We start from the raw sequence: 23,994 nt of genomic DNA on the forward strand, positions 1-23,994 counted from the left end.
GTCCCACTGAAGAGTGGACTGCTGGTATCTGTGGCCTCGAGCAAGTGACGGGCCACTCTGAGCCTCAGTTCCTTCATCTATGAAATAGGATACTAGTGCCTAAACTTAGTGCCCTGGGGCTACTGGAAAGACTAAGGCAAAGAATGAATGAGAAAGCACTTTGGAAAAAGTTCTAAGCATTATCCAGTGTCAGAATTACTACTGTGAGCATTCTTTGGAGCCTGCAATGGGAATCACCTGGAAGATTTCATACAGTGATGATTATCCTAAAACCAAGATGAGGTAAAGGCCAGTCTCATCGTAATGCTGTGTTACATGGGATCCTTTGAGAGCATCCTTTCTGAGTTTATCCAGAATGTGCAGCCTTGAGTTCAGTTGCCACCTAAAAATTGAGGGCCATTTGTTGTTTGCAGGAGTGTCTAGTCATATGAATATGTGCTCGTTATAAACCACTTAGGCAAAACTCACACTCTGCTGACCAGTGGGACACCCACTTTGACCTGTACCCCGCCTACCTCTTTGTCTCATCCTCCCTTCTCCCTCTTCCTACCCTCATGGGAGTTAGACCTATCCCTGTTCTGTCACTGGGGTCAAACCCATGGGTTTATCCGGTATACAGACACCTGTATTTCTTTATGGACCGGTTATTCTGGTAGATTTTTTTTTCTCTTAATTAAATCCTTTATGTCTCCATTTACTCTCACCTGCTTGAATTTTAATTTTACTCCAGAGACAGAAGAAACACGAGAAGAAATTAGACTTCTTAAAAACCATTTAAGGAATATTTAGGAAAATGAGAAATTGAGGGCTGGCATATAGGGAAGGGAGAGAGAGCAAAAAGGTAAGATTGTACTACTGGTTCAGATGAGGTTTGTAGATACCACTTAGCTTGCCACTGGTTGCTGTCACCACATATGTGCTGCTTCAACCTGTGGCGGGGCAACTGTTCTGAGAGATTTTCTAAGACTTCCCAACCAGATTAATGAACTGTCCTAGAGTGTGATTTGTATCATGCCTGTAAGATAGAGGGGGGTGTGGGTGGCTCAGGGGGTTAAGTGTCTGCCTTCGGCTCAGGTCATGATCTCGGGGTCCTGGGATGGAGCCCCAAGTCAGGCTCCCTGCTCAGTGGGGATCCTGCTTCTGCCTCTCCCTCTGCCCATCTCCCTGCTCGTGCACTTGCTCTCAAGTAATTAAACTCTTAAAAAAAAAGATACCTGCAATATTTGTTAATCATCAGGCTCTTTAAACATCATGGTCACTATAGTCATGGAATTCTAAGAAACACCAAATACACACTAACACATTGAACAACAGATGAGAGAATGCAGGACCATCTTCTATCACTTAAGCTAAGTCTACCTCCACTCCATAGAACCAAATATTATATCTACTTCTAACCTGTGCTACACTGAGTATATCTTAAGGACATAAATGTGCTAATATATTTTATTACAACAAATTAGAAGAGAAAAAGGTAAATCAGACCCAGCCAGTAGACAAATAAATTCAGCACCTCTAAGCATCACTGTGAACCTGCTCAGTTTACTTCCTATTGTAAATATGGTTACTGTGTAATTTGATGTGTAAAGTCACAACAAGAGTAGTTTTGTGCGCTTATGCTGATTAAGTGCAAATAGATCCCCCAGCATCAATCCAGAAAGCACAGATACAGAGTGGGATGTATATATTTTAGAGGACTGGGCCTCCAGCCATCACTCAATAGATATCCATAGTTTCTTTTCCATGTCCTTTGCATAACCCTTCCAGTCCCTCATTTGGGATTTTAAAATGTATGGGAATCCTATAAATAGCTAGTCCCCAGCTCCACAGAGGTCCGTAAAGATCATCATAGGACACATAAACTATTTTCAATATTTCAAAAATCCTAATAGGGTATCACACATTTGTGTGGTAACTAAAATGCCATTTTCTTTTGGTTATGATCAGCTTAATTTAATTAACCAATGCTAGTTAGATCTGAGTTGGACATGTCTTTTTGTAGATGGTGTATGTGAAACAAGCAATTCTCAGTAAATGCAGTTAGATAAATATGTAAAAAGATAGAATCCACGTACATGGAAATGCCGTAACAAAGGGAAATAGCCCTAAAGCAGTCCTGGCTTGGTGGTGAAAATTGTGAACCCTTCAAGTAGCAACTTCTTGGGAGTAAGTTGTGGAGCAGATTAGAGATAAGAATTATTTCCTGCTGGTATGACCTCTTAGTATAAGGAATTCCCATTGTCCTGATAAAAGTTATGAATGTACTTCCTTAATTCTTATTCTCATCCAAGAGCAACCTCAATGATATTAACTATATGAATAAAATGGTAATTTGCATGCACACAAACACATGCACACACACACAAGCTGTAAACTTCAGAGGAAATATAAAGAGTGTGGAAATGAAAATGATCTTATCTTGCCTGATATGAATGTGAGCCCTTGGTAGGCTATATCTAGAACAGATTGGAAACCTTAGAAATAACCCATTACTGAAGTAATAAGCGGTTCTTTTAAGAGCATCTGTTCAAAGTTACACATACCTTATCAAATTTGAAGGACCTGGGATTTTGTTTGCTAAGAAAAAGATAGCAGATGAAGGTAGCTAAGGAAAAAGTAAGAGCAAATCAAGATACATTTACTCTTCAGACTTCCCACTGAGGCCCAAACAAGTTCACTTGATCAACAATGATATCCATTTCTGGTGTGGATAGCCTATCCTTACTTTATTCATTTGTTGACTTACTCCCTTTACTTGTTTATTTTTCTCTTTTTATATAATAGTCAACAATTTTGACTTCTAAAACCAGCCGTAGAACTGTACAGGTGAATACTGACAAAGAGCTTACAGTAGAATAGAATTCAGTAAAATAAATATGGTTGAACAACAAATACCTATTGATTACCTACTATGCACCAGATACTGTTCTAAGTGCTAGGACACAGCAGATCAAAGCAGATGCCAATTGTCACTCTGGTGCAGCTCATCTCTTGCTGTGAAGATTGTATGGCAAAGATATGCCCGGGGCACTACAGAGGTAAGAGGGTGAGTGGACCAGTCCAGTTTTGGAATCTGGTGGTAGAGTAGATTAGATTTAGTGGCATCCATTGTTCCTCATGCACAACAGCCACCCCAACATAAACCCTCAACCTGTTGAGAGACACTTAGAAAAGTGAGTTTGGGTGAATACCACATTATGTGTTATGAATTTCACAAGACGTTTTCAAGTCATTGATAATAATTAGTCCAGGAATCACCGTTTACCACTATTATCTTCACTGATAACATTTAATCCAGCCAATCAAAAGTGAGCTTTTCACAAGTCTTTAGAAAGCCAAGATATGAAAAGTTGTTAATTCCTACCATTCTCATCTTCCTGGAAGATAGAGCTGACTTCTGTATCAGTTTAGTTTCCAATAAAACAAGGAACATTGAAAAGATTATCTCTGTGATTAGTTCAAAGCCAGACACTTTGAGCTTTCCAATGATGGAGCATAATCTAACATGATCTGCTTATGTGTCGAAAAATGTGTATGTACATTTTTATAAACATGTGCATGTAACGTAATTAAATGTGGCTTAGGAGATATACATGCTATATCATTAGCAGTGGTTGACTCTGGAGTGTGGAAATAAGATTGGCTGTTGGAGAAGAGAGACATTCTATGTGTGGATTCTTATATGATTGGATAATTATATGTTGCTTAGACTGTTTTTAAAATCTGTAACATGCATATAAAGGCATATTTTAATTCTGTAAAAATAATACTAGCTAGTAGATAATTTATTTACCCAAACCACTCAATTTTGTTCTAATCGCCCATGGGCCTTTTTATTTTCAGCTAAATTACATGTGCTTATTTTTTATCATTTACCTGGAGATTTTCCTGATGAGAAAATGCAGAAGCATTAGCAGGAGTTTTGGGAACTGTGGGTTTTGTTAGGGGAAGTGAGGGACGGGGGAGTAGGGGTAATGATAGGCTTGGTCCTTCACCTACTCAGGTTCACTCTGCATTTTCTCATTTGTATAGTAATGTATAAAGGAAGTCAGAAATATTTTTAAAAATTAAAATTGTACAGCTAGAGGAGACTTTAGAGGTAATTTTTTATCTCTAAGGAAAATGAGGCCTAAAAATGTTAAGTGACTCACCCAACATCAGACATGCACTAAGCAATAGGGTGACATTGGAAGCCAGGTCTTTTTGTGCCATGCTATTTCTACTAAACCTCCCTATCTTTGAATCTCCAAAAGACCCATAAAGTCTAATTGAAACAGCTTTAAAATGCAAGGTTTACCAAACCTAAGTGCAGCATCTTACAATTTGGACACCAAATCATGAGATGTTCTGCCTGTAATCACTCAATTTTATGCCAGGTTCACCAAAAATATCTTCTTTAAAGTTTCCCTGGAGGTCCAGGTAATGCTTCAACCTCAAATTCAGGTAATTCTCTTAATAGCGGGGCATTTCCAGTTGGTAGTCTTTTTGGAGAGCAAGCTATGATGTCCCAGTGTCATCTTATTCAGTCCTGCTCAACTGGAGGACATCCAGGTCTGCACCAGGACACCTTCCTTCAATGATGAGTCCAATGTCCTCATCTCTCTTCCTTCAACCTTCTCTCCAAAATGGGGAGCAAATACGAAACTTTAATCCCGTGGTCATCCAGAACAATTTTAGGTGATGTAGACTCCTAGCCCAACTATTTAAGAGTTAAATCCTAACAATTGCACTCCAAAAGTGAGATCTATGGGCAAAAATATGCATTCAATTAAATTGAGCAGTGACAACAGAAAGGGGACCAAATATTTTTATAGGGAAAGTTTGTTAGTTCGGGGATTGGTGAAAGAACCTAAGATTGCTCAAGATCATTTTCAATAGGCCCAATTTGAGAAACAGAAACTTAATCATAAATTTGGTATTGCAATGAACAGTGAAGATATACACGGTTTTCATCATGCACCCTGGCTCAAGCCCGGCATGCATTTTCCAATGTCATTTGTCAAAGCCCTTAAAGCTGAGGCTGTTAACAACAGCAGAAGAGCGCCTGTGAGTCACCACCCAGGCCTGCAGCAGAATGCCATGTACAAGCTACATTGACCTAATTGGACTGAAATTCAGAAGCTGCACATTGACCTCCGAAGCAAGGACATTGGCTGTGCTTCTGGAGTCGACCCTCAGTTCACAAAGATACGAATTTGGACTAACTCCCATGCCCCTCATTTCTTCAAGTTCACTCAGGCAAAGACATTTTTTTCAAACAATTGTGTAAACAATTGAGTGGCGTCCTGACATCAGCTGGGCAACCCAAGGGGCTCTTCCCTGAAATCCTCTTCTGTGTCACTCATTCTGTCTCTCCAGTCAACCACACATCAATTTCTCAAGCCCTGTGGGGATGTTGGGGATCGATACCTAATAGTTTGCTATCTTTGCCGCCTTGCAGATGGTCGCAGGATAGAAGATAGGGATACATTTATCCCCGAAGGGGAATATCTTTTGATACAAGGTGAAAACATTTAAAAACCGAAGAAGACTGCAAAAAAAAAAAAAATGACATACTGGGTGATGCTGTTCTCCAGGAGGTATTTTTTACTCAGCTTGCTTCTCAGCACCCATAATGAGATGAGTACTATTCTCGGGAAAAGCAAAAACTTGTCACTATCTAAAGCTTCATCTACTTAAAAAAGAATATAGTGTATACATAAAGGACTCATTTACGGTATAATTGTCTACAACTGTACAGTTATTTTCCTGCATGAGTCTAACAGTTTCATAAATCTATATAAATGGAAAGATCTCCAAATTTCAGGTTAGGATATGTTTATGTATAAAATATACTTTTTTTCTCCATATAGTATCATGTTCACAATAAATGCTATAAAAAATAGTCTAGGTTATTCCTAGTTGTGTTATATTTTCCTAAGAGTTTTAAACAGGGATTTAGAATGATCTTAAACTGGAAGAGGTTGCTACCTTTATTAAATTGTCATTTTAGTAGAACCAGCTAAATCTGGATGCCAAATCCAGGAACTTCTTTTCAGCTTTGCTGAGATATAATCGACGGTATTGCACTGTGTTAGTTTAAAGGTGAACTACATAATGACCTGACTAAAAAAAAAAAAAGTTTTTTTCCTTGTGATGACAACTCTTAGAATCTACTCTCCTAACATCCAGCAACTTTTTTGACCTAGAAATGTTTGAGTCCATGTGATCAGAGTATCTGTGTCCTGTTTTTTTTTTCTTTTCTTCTTCTTCTTCTTCTTTTTTTTTTTTTTTTTTTTTTGAAAATTGGGAATATGTTGCATTCCAGCTCCCAGAAATCAGAAGTACCCTTGAAATAATTAAAAGTTTGTTACCCCATCATATGCACAGAGATGAAAGGTGCAAACAGCACCCGGCTTCCAGGATGTTCCCCTACTAGGCAAAGGGAATGAACATAATGGTGAACCGCTGACAGGGCTGTCCTGTTCCTCCCAGGAACTCTGACTTTCCCTCTTGGCAGCTCAGCCAGCTTAGCCTCAACATTCTAATTGTACCTCCATTTTGCTTTTCAACTCTCCACAGGTACTAATTATCTTCAATTTATGATCACTGTGAAGCAGCAAATCAAGTTCCTTGTGTTTTTTTTTTTTCTTTCTCAACATTTTGTAAGAAGTGGGTCAAAATGGAAAATGTTGGACGTTCTAGAATTCTGATTTTTATTTTAACCAGCAGTGTATCAGGCACTTGCCTTTGAAAATTTATCATGGGGATGGGGGTTGCCTGAGTGGCTCAGTTGGTTGAGTGAGTGACTCTTGATTTTGGCTCAGGTCATGATCTTGGAGTTGTGGAATTAAGCCTCGTGTAGGGCTCCATGCTCAGCGAGGAGTCTGCTTTGGATTCTCTCTCTTGCTCTCCCTCTGCCCCTCCTCCCATTCATGCCCTTTCTTTCTTTCTCTCTCTCTCTCTAAAATAAATAAAACCTTAAAAAAGAAAAAACAAAGAAAACCTATCATGGCACTTACAGGTTTCCCTTGAGGCTTTCTGAGATTCCTGCCCCTTCACTTGGCTTCACTACCCCTCATGGCTGGCATTCGGAGTTGATATGAAGCCCCATCTGCATAACAGCAATAGACAGGGAGGTAGTGTGAGTGAGCACGTGTTTATCCTCACACATTCCTCTCTGGTGATCTTCCCTTCAAAAGACAGTTGAATAAGAAGTTTCCAGATATGATTTAACAGAACCAAATATTTGGATTTTTTTTAAATGAATACTAAAATTCTGACTCAATATGGTACCACAAGCCAAGATGACAGAAGGTGATGCGTATGATGACAACTCATGATACAGACAAGTGAATGAAATTTCTTTTCACAGAAGAACATTCAAAATGTGGTCCACGTGCACTATTTAGAAATGTCCTCGTTAATTAAGGAGTGAAACTATAGTTTTTAATATAGTTACAGATTCATGCAGCCGTTTAATCTCCAAAAATTTCAGTTGACTACACAGATGGATTTATAACAACCTCTAATGGGTGTAACTTAAGATGGAACAGATGACTCTACCAACGGATTAATCAACCTCTTCCAAACTGCAAATTAAAAAAGAAACAAATCAAACACTGCATTTTCCTCGCAGATGTTAAGCAAAACATATTCAGTCTTACTTCTATAATTACAGCATTAGGAGAGATTTACCAACATCAAAGTAAATAAAAACACACCAAATGAAAGCTGATGAAAAACTAACAAGAGAATGAATAATAATTTTTTTTTAAATCTCACAGCCATAGAATCTCTTATTGATTTCAATTGTGCATTCCTTCCTTTCACACGGAGAGGCCTGGAGTTAAAATAAAAATACAGGTCTTGAGACCTCGGCGACGTTCGAACCACACAGTATCTGACTACATTCATCTCCAGCATCTGCAGTTCATTTTTTTTTTAATCAAATGTTTTTGTTGTTGACTTCGTTGTTTTGGCCAACTTTCATTTAAGCATTTTTAGCACCAGAATAAAAGACACAAACAAACAAACAAACAAAAAAACATCAGTAGGGATGCCCCACATCCAGGATATTTGAAACAAATGCTCCAAATTGGCCTTGGCAGGGGTTGTACTGAGTTCAGATAGCAAGTTGTCACAAGTGATTTCCTATCAGTGACCCCCCTACCGGAAAACAGATGAGGGTCAGGGAGGACACTACTCTCCCAACAGATTTAGTAGCCAGCACCCCATCCCTTCATCTCCCCAAGGCCTCACCACCCTAAGTAAGTCACCATAGGATGGCCTACAGTCCGGCAGAGGCTGGACACCCCTGGTGCTGACTCAGTCTCCCCATGGCAGCCCTGCAGCAGGCCTTCCCATCGCCACGCAGCACTCCCAGCAGGACGGAATGATAGAGCTGCGGTGAATCAAAGCTCTAACTACTTCAGCTCCCGCCAGTCTGTCTCCACTCAAAGCGTCCATTTAGCCGGGAAGCATAGCAAAATTTATAGCCTGCACTTTTATAGTGTGGTGCTTCGACCCTGCAAGGAACCCTATACTCATGCCTGAAACCCTTTGAGGAGGGCAGACCCTCAATTTGTTGTAACCTATAGGCAAGTGCAGCCCGGGCTGCAAGTGGGTCTGAGATGAATCAGTTTGACGTTCACGAACCTCCTTAACTGTTACTTTGCATTTTACTTCTGCAGATGCCACAGGTTTATGAAACGATTGTCGCCAGCAATAATTCCATTTTTTCTATTCATTTCTTTTTTTGCACAACATATCTGTCAAGAATTTCAGATGCTGAATGTTGTCTGGGGAAATACTTCTAGAATGTCGATATGGAATGTCTTCCCCCGCACCCTCTAATTTTCAGAGTATTTGTTGATGAGGCTGGTGAGGAGATTCATGAAAATACTTGGTGTTCTCTTTATTCATACTCTCCAGAGTCCTGCCCTGGCACACCATAAAAATATATGGCATTGCTCCCCAAACCCCTGTAATATCCTAATCCACTTCCCTGCTTTAGTTTTTCTCCCTGGCAATTAGCACCATTCAACATACTATGTATAATACACAATATATACGTATCATTTATTTTGCTATCGTCTGTCTTAGTGCAGTGGAAGTGGCGTGAAGACTGGGATTTTTGTATGTTTTGCTTACTGCTGTATCTCCAGAACCTAGAACCAGACCCAGCGTTAGTAGGTGCTCAGTAAACACTTGCTGAACAACTGTCTTGCCATCATCATAAATTATTGATGTCAGGCAACGATTACCCTAGTTCATTTCTTTACTCTTAATAGTCTTCCATCCCAGACTCGCAGAGCCCTCTCCTAAAGCATCAGGCCCGGCCCAGACCTTTGTTCATCATTCCCGTCCCATCCCCATCCGTAAATCTCACCTACTCTAGTCCTGGTGGCTAATGTGATAAACTAAACCTGCAGGATAATAGCAGTTGAATGTGCTAACCAGTCACACACAATAAATAGTCATTTCGTGATTTAAAACTTAAACCTCAGGCAGTGGCTACTCAAATCCCAAGCGGCCTACCCTTGTCTCTCTGTGCCATTAGGACAATGGCAGGGAGGTGAGAGGGAGAAACCATCACAGGCTTCCAGCTCGGCCTGCGAGTGTTGGGCCAGTCATACCTAGGGCCCCGTCACAGGGCCCGGGGCTCGGTACACTTTTTCTGTAAAGAACCAGAAGGGGGCCCTGGGGGCCATACTCGTGCTGTTGAGGTGTGAGCACAGCCGTACACAGTCGAATCCTGGCTGTGTTCCTGTAACACTTCGGTCACAGAGACATGTTTTCATGTCCGTGGGCCATAGTTTGTGACCTCTGTTCTGGGACCAGGGGGAATGTGAAACAATCCCAAACCCTTCTCTCCAGGCTCTTCCCATCTAATATAGTTGTGTTGCTTGATCAATGCATTCAGATGTGGCCAGTAATCAAAAGTATCTGCACACCTAATGGTTATTTTTTATAAAAGGAAAAGAAAGATGATACCCACTGCTTGAAAATCACCATTCCTTCTCTTTGTAATGTGTTCATATGTACTGCCTGGCCCCTACCCCTCTCCCCCTATCCCCCCCTCCCACCCCATAGCCGCCCTGGAGGTACTCTGCTCTGACCCCCACTTCAGGAGCTACAGCGCTTCAGCAAATGCTCTTAGGTGATGGCCTCCAGGGACAAGTGCCGTCAGGATCTGCTAGTCTTTCTCTAAGGCCATAGTCTTCCTGGCAGCACCAAGGGGGACTAGGACCTGGTCCCTTCACCCAACCCCTACAAGAAGACCCCCCACCTCCCACAGGCACTTCTGCTCTAGAAACCCCCAGGCCCCCTTTCTCCTTCCTTTCCTTCTCCTAAGGTTTTCCCTGCCCAAGCCTGTTCCCTCTCTCATCTTTCACAGACCTTACCCCCCTCAGTACCCCCACCAAATCAAACCACCATACTCCCAGTTCCTCCCGCTGTCTGCCTCCCATCCCCACCACAGCCTACCCTCATTCTATTGAACTCTAGATGCTTGACACATTCATGTTATAAACCAAACCCCAATGTGGGTCAACAAATCTTGGGGTAGAAACAAACAAAAGGAAATGTCTTCTGCCTCTTCTCAGGGATTCCTTGGTCTGGTTTTAAATATTTAAATGTACTCTTCCCAAAATGTTCTCAGATTATTGTTAGGAAATCGGAGGAGTGATTGTAGCAGCTGCTCAGTTCATCTCATACATACAGAGGATCAGGGTGGTGTTGAGAGGCAGTGCCCCCAGATACAGGACATGGCCAAGCAGCAGCATCTGGCCAGAGGTCCCGAGCGTCACTGCTCAGCTGAGACCTACACGGCGAGGACCTCCCAGGACCTGGGAGAGGTGAAAGACATAGGACCCAAACCTATTTAGATGAGAGACACCAAGTATAAGGAAACTCAGCTACAACTACTTTGGAGACCATCCAGAAGCACAGGTGTCCAAGCGCCAGCTGCCTTAGATCCCCAATGCCAAAAGCTTTCAGTTCCCCAGAATGAGCCAAGGCTCCCTTCTCTGCACCCTGCAGGCAGAGTGCCTTTCCTTAGAGAGGAGGGTTTGAGGTTTGAGGTGCCCTACTCGGCCTCCAAAAGGGCCACAGAAAAGCCCAGGGTCTCAGTAATGATGGTGGCAGCTGCTCCCAGGGGAAGTTTGGTTTCTGCAGTGTAGCTGACAGTATGAAAACAGGAGGATGTAGCACTGAGGACAGGAGAAAGAGGAGGGGCAGGAGGAGGAGAGACAGAAGGAAACAAAGTCAGATGTAAAACCAATTAAAGGGTAAGACGTTTGTTCAAGGCACTGGTAATGAGTTAATCATTGCCGTTGATCATTACCTTCTGTTGGCTCTTGACCACCTGAGACCTTGAAGAGAGCCAACAGTTCTTGTGATAAGGCAGGCTCTCCGGGGGCCCGCAGCTCTGGGAATCCATGCGTGAGAAATACAGCCAAGTCATTCCATCAACCTGGGACTCGGTCTCCTTATCTCAAGAGAAGTGAGGCTGGTATTCCATGAAGACTCTGAGCCCCATCACAGCTCCCATTCTGTGATTAGGTATGACCCGAAAAGCAGGCCAACCCCCACCCAGGGGGCTTACCAATTCCTACCTGTTTGCATTCCTTACAAACCTTGCAGAGGGTTTAGGGGCCAAGCCTGGAAATGGAATGTCTTCTTTCCTCCCACATACTACCAACTGAATGAGAGGCAGATTAGGGAGGGTAGAAAGAAAGGGATGGAGGCGAAGGGGGTGGGTTATCACTTTGTTCTCCGATGGTCAGGTGGACAGTGGCTCTCTCACTGCATCAGAAGGTTCGGGAAGATGCAGGGAATGGGTCAAAACTGGACCTGTTGAGACTGAGTTACATGGAGGGCAATAAGCAGAGGTTACAGAGAGATTTCTGGAGGCACTCTTTTTTTTTTCCAAATGGGGAAATTTATGCCCGGGGAGGTTATGTAAACCAGTCAGGGAGGAGTCAAGGCCCAGATGTGCTAATTCCTAGTCCATTGCTCTTTCCACTCCACCCCTGCCTTCGAACTTTGTAGTAATGACAAGAGAGGGTCTCTCTCCCTCATCCACTCGTAAATCACTCATTAGTCTCTGTGGTTATTCATTTAAATGTGTGGAGAGGATAAGCCTCAGGGAACTTCATGAGGGATGCAAAAATCATCTTCGACTGTAGGCACTTACACTAGTTTCTAGTTGATGTAGACTAACATTCCATAATTTGATAGATCTGTTCCATTTTTAGTTCAAAGTATATGGAGCTAATTTACTCAGACTCTACTTGGTTCCAGTTTCTCAACATCCGAGTTTATCAAAAATATCCTCAGTGTGATTCACATGCCAACTTCAAGAAGGTGTGGTCATAAAAAAAAAAAATGCTATTCAAACCTTTCCCGAATATCCTCCCTTTCCCCATCCCTAATTCAATTCCAGGTATAAAGCACACACACAGAGAAGGCGTCTTCCCGGAAAGAGGTCCCCCACTTTCTCAGGAAGGGGCATCGAGGGAGCCATCAGGTTTCACTTCATAGGAATTCATTGATCCTCAGATTTTGCTCATGGTAAAGGCAGAGGCAGCAAATGTCGTGAGAAAAGTCACATTTTCCAATGTTTTCCCAGGATGTCTCACACAGTAACCATCCCTCTACAACAGATTTCTCTCTGGACTCTTCAGAGAGCTGTGCCCGATGTCTGAACTTTTCAAGTAGCCACCTAAGAACTCACAGCATCGTTGAAGTGTGCTACATTTTTTTTTCTTTTTCTTTTTCCAGTCCACATTTGCCAGGTTAAACAAGAGTGGAAACCGGACGAGGTACACTTGCAAGAATTTCTCAATCTGCCTTGCAAGAAGCTAGATTTTCAGTACATCTGCCCCCTCCTTGTCTTGTTGTTCAAGTGTTCTTTCTGGGGAGCTCTCCAGTGAAACAGCAGCATCTGGCCTTCGACAAAGATTAAAAACCTGAGGGAAAAAGACCCCCCACCAGTACCACCACCACCAACCCTTTGCTGAGAAGAGGCCGAAGAAGCTGCTGGAGGAGTCACACTTAGAAAAAAAAAGCATTAGCAAATATAAAATGTAATTTGCTGTATGTGAACCTTAGTAAGAAAAAAAGAAAAAAAGAAAAAGCCTAATATTTACACAGCTCCTTCCACTCCATGAACTTCAAACATGACCTCCCCCTTTTCAGCAGGCAACCTTGGATTCACTGACTCATCCTTTTCCTACCAGGGCAGTTTCTGGCCAAGTCACACTCCATTGGCTTCCTCCGCAACATCCCTAAGCGAGACCCGGCCTTCTCTTTCCACTTCTGACATTCCTGCTGGGAGTCGGTCATCTCTCACCCGCTGACTTCTCCTGTTCCTTGTCCGAGGTTCACAGAGATGGCCAGCACGTTGAGAGCTCATTCTGGCGGAACTGAAATTCAGCAAATTGCTTTGCAAGTGCTCCTAGAGACCGAGTCCATGCCTTCTAGAGAGAATCCACTGAATTCTTCCTGAGCTCCCTTTAAAGTCCTTCCCTTGAATGTGACCAGCGGAAATCCCTACAGTCTACATTGTGCCCCACTTTTCTTTTTTCTACCTGAGATGGAGAACTACTGGTGCCCAGTTTCGTGTGTTCCCCCTTGGTTACATTAGTCAATAGAAATAAATTCTTAATCTTTCAGTTTACCTGACCAAGCAAAACACCTCTGGTGTCTTTAATCCTTTTTCACAGTCTTACTTGATGCCATGTCCTACTGTTTTCATCAAGCTTTGCTTTCCCTCCTCACTTGGACCATGGAGCTGCCAACTGAATACAGTCCTCTCTAGATGATGTGACCATTGCTGATACATTGGAGATACCCTCCTGGCTGCTTCATTTATTTACGCTCCAGCCTTGAACTGGCCTTTTGAAAACCTGCTTTTGGTTTTCTGACTGTTTAACTTTGAAACCCAATTCCTTTAACATATATAACACCAACATTGCCTCTGTGGAGTTTCTTTTTCCCCAGCCTGCCCCCATTGGGCTGGCTTCCTCCCAGCAATCTGACAAATTGATTCTGAGATCTAATGCTACCCTTCCCTGTGACTTTTCCCTGATGGGAGGAAATGAGTCTGGCTGGGAAAACTCTGCCCATAAAGTCCCCAGAATTGTCAGGCTTTTCTTTGGGTCATCAGTATCAATATTAGTTCCCAATATTGTCTGCTTCCCCACACTTTGCTCAAGGGAATTTAGAGAAATATATAAAACTTTAAAATCAAGACCAGATTCTCAAACCTTAGGTATGGACATCTTTTAAGAAAAAACAATTCTTAAGATAAATGTGCTAACCTCAATTATTTAATTAAAATTATTTAATTAAAATTATTTTAATTAAAATGTTACTTAAATATCTACATGCATATAAATTCAGGCATTAACTCCTTATATCCATAGCTTTTAAACTATCAAATCAAAATATAATTATGAATTCAGCATAAATTGAAAATGCATAAAATTCAAATGAAGTAACATAGGCAATGAATTTGCATTGTGGGAATGAAATCTTCTTGCTCAATGTGAAAAGGGTGCCAATTGCCATGGCCAAGATTCTTTTAAGTTTCCTGCACCTGCAGTATTATTTGTGATGTCATGATTCCATTTTCCCAACATATTTTTTCATCCTACTTTCTCCAAACCTGTTTCTTGAGAACACTGTAATGTATTTTGACCTTCACTTGACCAGAACCCATCAATTAGGGGGTTCAACTTACCTCTCTTCTTGTCTGCCAGCATTTTGGGTTACACTGCCTTTAACTCAGGTCATGATGCTGGGGTCCTATGATCAAGTCCTGTATCAGGCTCCCCACAGGGAGTATGCTTCTCCCTCTGCTTATGTCTCTGCCTCTCTCTCTCTCTCTGTTTCTCTCATGAATAAATAAGTACCATCTTTAAAAATATAAAAAAATAATAAAAGTTACTTAAAATCCTTTTAGAGATCAAAAAGCTATCTGAGATGTACATTTGCAAATCTGAAAATACATGCAGGGGCTGAAATCTATAGACGTAGGTTCATCATGCAGATAATCCAAAATGTACTGCTTCTTTGCCATTCAAGTGAAAATATAAAATTTAAAGATTTTCATTAGGAATCCACAACCCAGGAGAACATGACCACAGACTTCGAAAGAGAGAAGTTTAGTTTGAAAAACAAGGAAGAGGTTGGAGGAGAAAGAAGCCTTGGAAAAACCTATGGACACTAGATCGTCTTAGTTAATCTGTCAACTTGCAAGGAGGAAAGAGAGACCTAAGAGGTTAAACTGTTGGTTGGGAACAGCTCCAGGTCTCTGGATACCAACTTTGTGCCCCTTTCTGCTATATCAGCATTTACCAAGCTGTTTTATATTTTATGATGCCACCTCGCATCAATAATTTGCATACACAAAGCCAACTGACTCTCCAAAAAAATTCTAATAAGCCAACACATCATATTTTTTACAATAAACCAAATAAAATACTTATACGTCCACTTAAGTTGCCATTAGTTGTCTCTTGACAGTTTTAAAGACTGCCTAGAGCTTCTAAGTGTGTTCAGATCTCTACCATTCTAAAGGACCTCCATATTCCTTCCCAAATTATTCCTCCCCTTATTTCAGGTACACTTTCTTAAAAAATGAAGTAGAATTTGATGTCTCCATTTGTTGGAGTAACCCACACACATGGGCTTCTGTTCTCATGACTCCATTGAAATTGTCCCCTCCAAGGCCATGCGAGACCCTTGTCTCATCCAGTGGACTCTGTATTACCCTATCTGGCCTTCCCAAAGGACATGAAACTCCTTCATGACTTATCTTTTCTTTTTTTTTTCCAAGATTTTATTAATTAATTAAGTCAGAGAGAGAGAGAGAGGGAGGTGCAGAAGGAGAGAGAGTGTCTCAAGCAGATGCTGTGCTGAGCGCCAGAACTGAATGTGGGATTCGATCTCATGACCCTGAGTTCATGACCTGAGCCCAAATCAAGAGTCAGACACTTAAGCTACTGAACCACCCAGGTGCCCCTCTTCCATGGTTTTTCCCACGTTTCTCTCCCTTTTGTCTGTCGGCTCTTCTGATTGCATTGTCATTGCATTGCATCGTCATTGTCTTTTCTGGTTTCTTTTCCCCACTTTATAAATATTGATATTCCTTAGGATTCCATAATGGACCTTGTTCTTTCCTTAAGATTTCATGTGGCTCCATGTCTGATGGTGGCCAACCAAATGTGTCCTTGCAATTCATCTTTTTCTGGAGTCCAGATACATAGTTCTGAGCAACTTTAACTTTAAAAGACAAGCAGAAGATTCATAGCCTGCAAAAAGCAAGAGACTTGGTGATAATAGTTTCTACATGGAAAGTAACAGGGGAAATGAAGAAGTTTCAAAGAGAGGGTAGTCAGCTGGTTCAGATGCCATGGTGATGTCAAAAAAGATAGGAATGGAAGTATTCTTTAGACAGCTAATTGGAGGTCACTGGAGGCCAGTGGGATGCACTGGCCTTTGTGGGATCCCAAATGCAGAATGAAGTGGGTTGGTGAGTGAGTTAGAAGAGAAAAAATACCGACTGTAAATGTAGAAAAGTTACAGCAACTTAACTGGAGAAGCAAGGGATGAGAAAACCAAGGAGAAGAGCCAGCTCTGTCGTTGACTAGCAGTGACGGAGGCAAGGGTGGTGGCGGCGTGCCTCTAGCTGACTGACAGAAAGGGCAGGTATTCAAAGTGTCCCCACTGAATGGTACATCTGCCTTCTTGGAAATAGGAAAATAAGAGGTAAGATTGTCTTCTGAGGTTCATAGAGAAAATGGTGAGAGTTTTGAGGAGAGTTTAATAAAAGAAGGACCTGACCAGGCTCCTACTTAGGCTCTCACATCTCCTACAAGCTGTTGTTAGAGAGATGTTTCTGAAATATAGATCCAGTCATGACACTTCTTGGCTCCCAGTTTCCCACAAGATGAAAACCTCCCCCGTAGCATGGTGCCTGGAGCCCTCTGTGATACAGCTCCCCTCTCGGCCTGCCCTTGCCACACCACCGCCACCTCTCCCACCTGGCTTCCAGCACCAGGATTTTCTAGAGCTCTCTAGAATTCCCCTAACCTCACTACTCATCCTGGAAAACTGCCATCCACCCTTCAAAATCAAGTTTAAGAATTTCTAATTGGTCCTAGGTATAGTTTATTTTTCTTAACCTGTTTCCCTTTGCTCCAATTTCACCCCTTCTTAATTTTTTTTTATTTTTTATTTTTAGAGATTTTCTTTATTTGAGAGAGTATGAGTGCTGGGGGAAGTGGCAATCGGAGAGGGAGGAACAGACTCCCCCACTGAGCAGGGAGCTGGATGCAGGGCTTGATCCCAGAACCCTGAGGTCATGACCTGAGCCGAAGGCAGACACTTAACTGGCTGAGCCACCCAGGCGCCCCCACCCCTTATTTGTTATTGCGTTTATTTACCTTTGCACTTTGACTGTTAGGTATCTCCATATAGTGTCTCAAACCTCTCTGGGGCACTTCTTTCAATTATTTAACTAAGTAGACAAGTTCATTTATATTATGCGCAAAATATAATCTATAATTTCGAGAAGCTCCCAGGGCAACAGTCCACCACAACATGGTGTGACTCGCTGTGGAAGAAGGTTGACTGAGCTACCCCCAGAGGAGGAGAGAGAGTGAGGCAGATGAGAAAGGTACAGGAGGCCCCTGAGGGCTTCGTGTGTGTGTTTACATGTGTGGTACTGCCCCCTCACAAAGGGGTTCCATGGTAAGTTCCATGAAGGCCAGGGTGGAGCCTTGTCCAGGAGGGTGTCCCCAGCATTGACTGTCACAGTGTTGTTGCTCAGCAAGGTTAAACATTCACTGTATTGAGGAAATCATTCTTCTTCCTTTCAGGAATTCATGGACACCTGATGTAGTTTGTTTCCATCAGAAAGATTACTCACTTTTTCTAATGTTTTGTGCCTTCCTGAAAAATGTGTTCATGACCCTTGAGGGAAAAAAAGAAGTCCTTTCTGATGCTACTCTGGAAGTCAAGTCATTCCTGCCCTCCCCACTGTCATCTGTTTCTTGCTCTGGTCTTCTGTTTCCTTAATTATTTTTTTTAAGATTTTATTTATTTATTCACGAGAGAGGGAAGTAGAGACATGGGCAGAGGGAGAAACAGACTCCCTCCACGGAGCCTGATGCGGGACTTGACCCCAGGACCCTGGGATCACAACCTGAGCCGAAGGCAGACGCTCAACCACTGAGCCACGTAGGTGCCCCTGTTTCCTTAATCCTTGATTCAACTTCTTTCACTAAGGGCCAGCCCAGGGTCAGCTCTTCTTCTGTGCCCATCACCATAGATTCAGTATCTTCCTTCCTTCATTTCTTTTTTATAAACTAATAGTTTGTCAATTTGCCTAAAAAGAAATATCTGTGACCATTTTGCAGGACTTTGTTTTTAATTCAAAGGAGAGAAATAAGAAGAAAAAAGCCCCACTTTCCCCCTTTCAAGATAGTTCTTGCACATCATTGTTTGGTGCTCAACCTAGCATGACTTCTACTTTATATATTTGGGTTGCTAAAGAGCAGAGTCACTGTTATCTGTCTAATTCAAAATCATGATTTTCCTCTGAACTGTTCTAATCTAGGCTTTGCCAGCAGATGGGCTTATACCTAAAATAAGACTAGCTTCTCGCTTACTGGTTTTCTGTTTAAATTCTTTTTTATAGGAAGATGAAAGCCTAGGGGTTGAAATTTTCACTTTTCCTGTGATTATTTGTTGCAGAAATTTCTGGACTTGAGATTTGCAGCTGCAAAATATGCACCTGCAAAGGCTGCAGTATCCAGTCTCACTTGTCCACATGCCTCTCTCGGCTCACCTGCTCCTGATAATTCTAGATGATTCTAGACACCATTTTTTTTCCTAAGGTGGGAACCATACTCCTGCAATAAAGCCCTCTCTTGCAGACCATCCATGTCTTTCAGGTCATGTGTACATTCCCCTTTCCTCCAAAGACTAATTTTCAGCAACAAGACAACTGTTCTTATATATTTTTAAAGATTTTATTTATTTATTCATGAGAGACACAGAGAAAGAAAGAGAGAGAAACAGGCAGAGGGAGAAACAGGCTCCATGCAGGGAGCCGGACGTGGGCTGATCCCAGGTCTCCAGGATCACACCCTGGGCCAGAGGCGGCGCTAAACCACTGAGCTACCTGGGCTGCCCCAACTGTTCTTATATTAAAACTCCCTCCATTATCAAATAAGAATACATTTGGAGTGACCATATTTCTTGGAGTAAGGAGAAGAGAATCCAGGATCCATTTTAGAGTGATAGGAGACAGTCACTACATAGGCACATTTGGTCAACTGCTGACTTGTTTGGTTTCCCTGATGCAGATATGCAACTTTGGGGTCGAACTGAATTTCATGGAATGATAGAAAAAAGGTTGAGAGCTGCCACCTTCTTAGCTCTTCCCCAGTCATCTCTTGGCCTCTATTAGAAATGTTGATCAAATATTTTAACAACACTGTTCAAGAGGTGCAGGCTATTAGTCTGTCCAGAGAACCCAGTGTCTTGGTTCCCTTCCTTGGTGGTAATGGATAGCTCAGAAGTCATCACTTCCTAAAACTAGCTTGTGTCGCTTTTTCCCTAACGTGTTCCCTTATCGTTGCCAGCATGCAGACTCATCAGTCACTTCTTTGATGACATGTATCCTCCTAAGGTTTTCTCGAGCTGTCCCTCCTCTGACTTGGCATTTTAATTCTGAGAAAAAAATTCACTGTAAACCCTCTCTTCCCAAACATGCTAAATAAAGCTGAGTGGTGCACGATTTGGGGATCCCCCCATCTTACCTCCCGGTTCAGAGAAGGGCCCATTTTCTCTGGGTGGAAAGTTGTAAGCATATGGAATTGGTTACTAGAAGCGTTGGTTCAGGATGTTTCTGATCCTTAAGCCAGTTCCCTAACCATGACAAAACATTCCCCACAATCTCATCGTGACTCACTTTTATTTTTAAATAACCTCTGGTGTGGAACTTTGTCAAGGCTTTTTGAAAGGTTAAAGAAATTATGTCCGCATGCTTACTTACCCTCTCAGAAAATTTTAGTAGATTAAGCACATTCTCTCCTGACAGAAATCCCTGGCTATGGTTGCCGAAGATCCCATGACCGCCCTGTAATTCATAAACATGAATGTATCTAAATCTTAATGTGTGCTCATAATAATGCTCAGTCCTATGAGGGTATAGAAAGGATATGAAGACATAAAGCTGTGATGGCACAGTCTTTGGTACTAAACAGCTTACAGTCGAGTTAGGCTAAAACATATATTACAGAATCATTGGGAAAAAAACAAGACACGTAAGTGTGGTGATGACATAAATTATGAAAGGAGTTCAGAAAATGCAGGAACAAGGGTGTTCCAAGGAACGTGAAAGAATCTTTGCAAAGGAGAGAGCCCTTTAGTTAGGTCTTGAAAGCCGAGTAGGCTTTTAGAGATGGACAGAGGAGGAGAGAGGGGCCACAGGGGCTTTCAGGCATTTCTGAAATAAAAGAAGGGGAAACAGCACAAGCAGAGACTTAGAGGTAGGATCATCTACTTACAGTGGAGGAAACACCTGAAGCAGTCTGATAAGTTGAGAGAAACCAAATGAAGAAAAAGCCTGGAGCACCCGGCCCTAAGAGTTGGAACTGGATATGATAGTTGAGACTTATTCACTGAACTTAATAGTGCAGAGAAAGAAGGTGTTTGGCAGTGGGAAACAGAAACAGGTTATTGAAGGGCTATCAAGACACTTGAAATTGAGAATTAAAAAAAAAAATTTATATCAGGATAGTGTAAGTGTGAAAAAAGAGGGTGCTTGAGGAGAAATGGAAGATGCAAGGAATGGAAATAATGGACGTAAAGTTGTCAAGGAATTACTCTTGGTACCAAAATCCTTGTTTGCTAGGGCTGTCATGGCAAAGTAGTGCAGACCAGGGCGCATTAAATGGCAAATGTATTTTCTCGGATTTCTGGCGGCTCATAGTCTAAAATCAAAGTGTTGACAGAGCCACGCTCCCTTGCAAGGCTCCAATGAAGAATCTTTCCTTGCCTCTTTCAGCCTCTGGTGGCTGCTGGCCTGTCTTGGTGTTCCTTGGTCTATGGCCACATCGCTCCAAACTCTGCCTCCATCCCAAATGGACTTCCTGCCTGTTTGTCTGTGTCTATGTCCTCATCTGGGCCCGCACCAATCTCGTATGACTTTCTTAATTCATTACATCTGCAAAGACCCTATTTCCAAATAAGGGCACCTTCTGAGGCTCCCCGTAGACATGAATTTGGGAGGAACGCCATTCAACCAGTGCTCAGTGTGAAATCCAGAAAGCATGGGGAGGGGCTAGGCTTACAGGACCTCAAGGAGAGGGAAGCGTAGTGAGGGAACCTCTCTACCTTGTGTTTGTGGCCACGCTTAAAAATTAAATTGACAACACAGATTAATGGGAGAAAAGTGCACAGATTGTATTTAATATTTTTATATGTACACAGGCGTCTTCAAGAAGAAAATAAAGATGCAAAGAAGTCCTTAGGCCTGAAAGCTTCCTGAATTGTTAACTATTTTTTAATATATTTTTATGTAAATTCAATTAGCCAATATATAGTACCTCATTAGTTTCAGATGAAGTGTTCAATAATTTATCATTGCATATAACACCCAGTGCTCATCATATCACGTGCCCTCCTGTTTTACTGGAATTATTCTCCTCTCATCCAAAGGATCTGATAACTTGGGACAGAGGAGAGGAAAGAGGAAAATCCTCATTCTCTCAGACTCTTCTTTGAAATCACTGATGCTGTCCAGCCTGTCGACTGTGAGTGAGGAGATGAGGGTGGGTGAGAACCAAGCCTGTTCACGTACGAGGCCGTGACCTTTCCTCCACCCTGTGCAAGAGCCAGGCTTGGTTTGGCATCTGCAGACACCCTCAGTAAATGAGAGCCATTTTCCACAGCTATTTTCACAACATTTTGGGGACATGCAGGCAGCTGTCGCTGGTATTTTAAAGCTTCCCACAGCAGTAACGGACGCCAGGACTCCTGGTGGTGTCGTATAAATGCCCTAGAACAGCTGGCTCATCCAAGTTTTCCTTATGATACGTTTGAATATAAACTGGGTGGATCAGGTTGGTTCTTATTACTGAGGCACAAGTGTAAAGCCACATGGAACAACGAGGTCACTCCTGGATCCACTTTGCCATCAGAGTCTATCAGACATCCTTCCAAGGATCCAAATTCAGTCACCCTGAAAGGTGTCAGAATCGAACTGAAGACCCCCAGGAAATGGGTGGTCTTTACTGCATGTTTGTTACATGTCAATGAAAAGTTGGTGTTTTGTTTTTTTTTAATCTGTACGTGAACTATGTTGTATGGAAGCACTGAGAACAGATGGAAATACTCATGCTTCCTGATCAAAACTCTTCAGAGTGTAGAGATAGAGGGAACATTCCTCGACATCTTAAAAGCCATCTATGAAAAGCCCACAGCAAATATCATTCTCAATGGGGAAGCACTGGGAGCCTTTCCCCTAAGATCAGGAACAAGACAGGGATGTCCACTCTCACCACTGCTGTTCAACATAGTACTGGAAGTCCTAGCCTCAGCAATCAGACAACAAAAAGACATTAAAGGCATTCAAATTGGCAAAGAAGAAGTCAAACTCTCCCTCTTCGCCGATGACATGATACTCTACATAGAAAACCCAAAAGTCTCCACCCCAAGATTGCTAGGACTCATACAGCAATTCGGTAGCGTGGCAGGATACAAAATCAATGCCCAGAAATCAGTGGCATTTCTATACACTAACAATGAGACTGAAGAAAGAGAAATTAAGGAGTCAATCCCATTTACAATTGCACCCAAAAGCATAAGATACCTAGGAATAAACCTAACCAAAGATGTAAAGGATCTATACCCTCAAAACTATAGAACACTTCTGAAAGAAATTGAGGAAGACACAAAGAGATGGAAAAATATTCCATGCTCATGGATTGGCAGAATTAATATTGTGAAAATGTCAATGTTACCCAGGGCAATATACACGTTTAATGCAATCCCTATCAAAATACCATGGACTTTCTTCAGAGAGTTAGAACAAATTATTTTAAGATTTGTGTGGAATCAGAAAAGACCCCGAATAGCCAGGGGAGTTTTAAAAAAGAAAACCATATCTGGGGGCATCACAATGCCAGATTTCAGGTTGTACTACAAAGCTGTGGTCATCAAGACAGTGTGGTACCGGCACAAAAACAGACACATAGATCAGTGGAACAGAATAGAGAATCCAGAAGTGGACCCTGAACTTTATGGGCAACTAATATTCGATAAAGGAGGAAAGACTATCCATTGGAAGAAAGACAGTCTCTTCAATAAATGGTGCTGGGAAAATTGGACATCCACATGCAGAAGAATGAAACTAGACCACTCTCTTTCACCATACACAAAGATAAACTCAAAATGGATGAAAGATCTAAATGTGAGACAAGATTCCATCAAAATCCTAGAGAAGAACACAGGCAACACCCTTTTTGAACTCGGCCACAGTAACTTCTTGCAAGATACATCCACGAAGGCAAAAGAAACAAAAGCAAAAATGAACTATTGGGACTTCATCAAGATAAGAAGCTTTTGCACAGCAAAGGATACAGTCAACAAAACTCAAAGACAACCTACAGAATGGGAGAAGATATTTGCAAATGACATATCAGATAAAGGGCTAGTTTCCAAGATCTATAAAGAACTTATTAAACTCAACACCAAAGAAACAAACAATCCAATCATGAAATGGGCAAAAGACATGAACAGAAATCTCACAGAGGAAGACATAGACATGGCCAACACGCATATGAGAAAATGCTCTGCATCACTTGCCATCAGGGAAATACAAATCAAAACCACAATGAGATACCACCTCACACCAGTGAGAATGGGGCAAATTAACAAGGCAGGAAACAACAAATGTTGGAGAGGATGCAGAGAAAAGGGAACCCTCTTACA

At 42.0% G+C, this 23,994-nt stretch overlaps 1 long non-coding RNA gene across 1 annotated transcript in view; it reads right to left on the reverse strand.

Annotated features, from left to right (window-relative positions):
• Positions 1–23,994, reverse strand: part of LOC111092497 — a 53,244-nt gene that overhangs the window by 24,376 nt on the left and 4,874 nt on the right. The window contains exon 2 of the long non-coding RNA XR_005355626.1: positions 20,054–20,137. This is a non-coding gene — a long non-coding RNA (uncharacterized LOC111092497). The remainder of the gene's footprint in view (positions 1–20,053; positions 20,138–23,994) is intronic.

Source organism: Canis lupus, chromosome 2 (assembly GCF_011100685.1).
Source record: "Canis lupus familiaris isolate Mischka breed German Shepherd chromosome 2, alternate assembly UU_Cfam_GSD_1.0, whole genome shotgun sequence".
In the NCBI taxonomy this organism is placed as follows: Eukaryota; Metazoa; Chordata; class Mammalia; order Carnivora; family Canidae; genus Canis; species Canis lupus.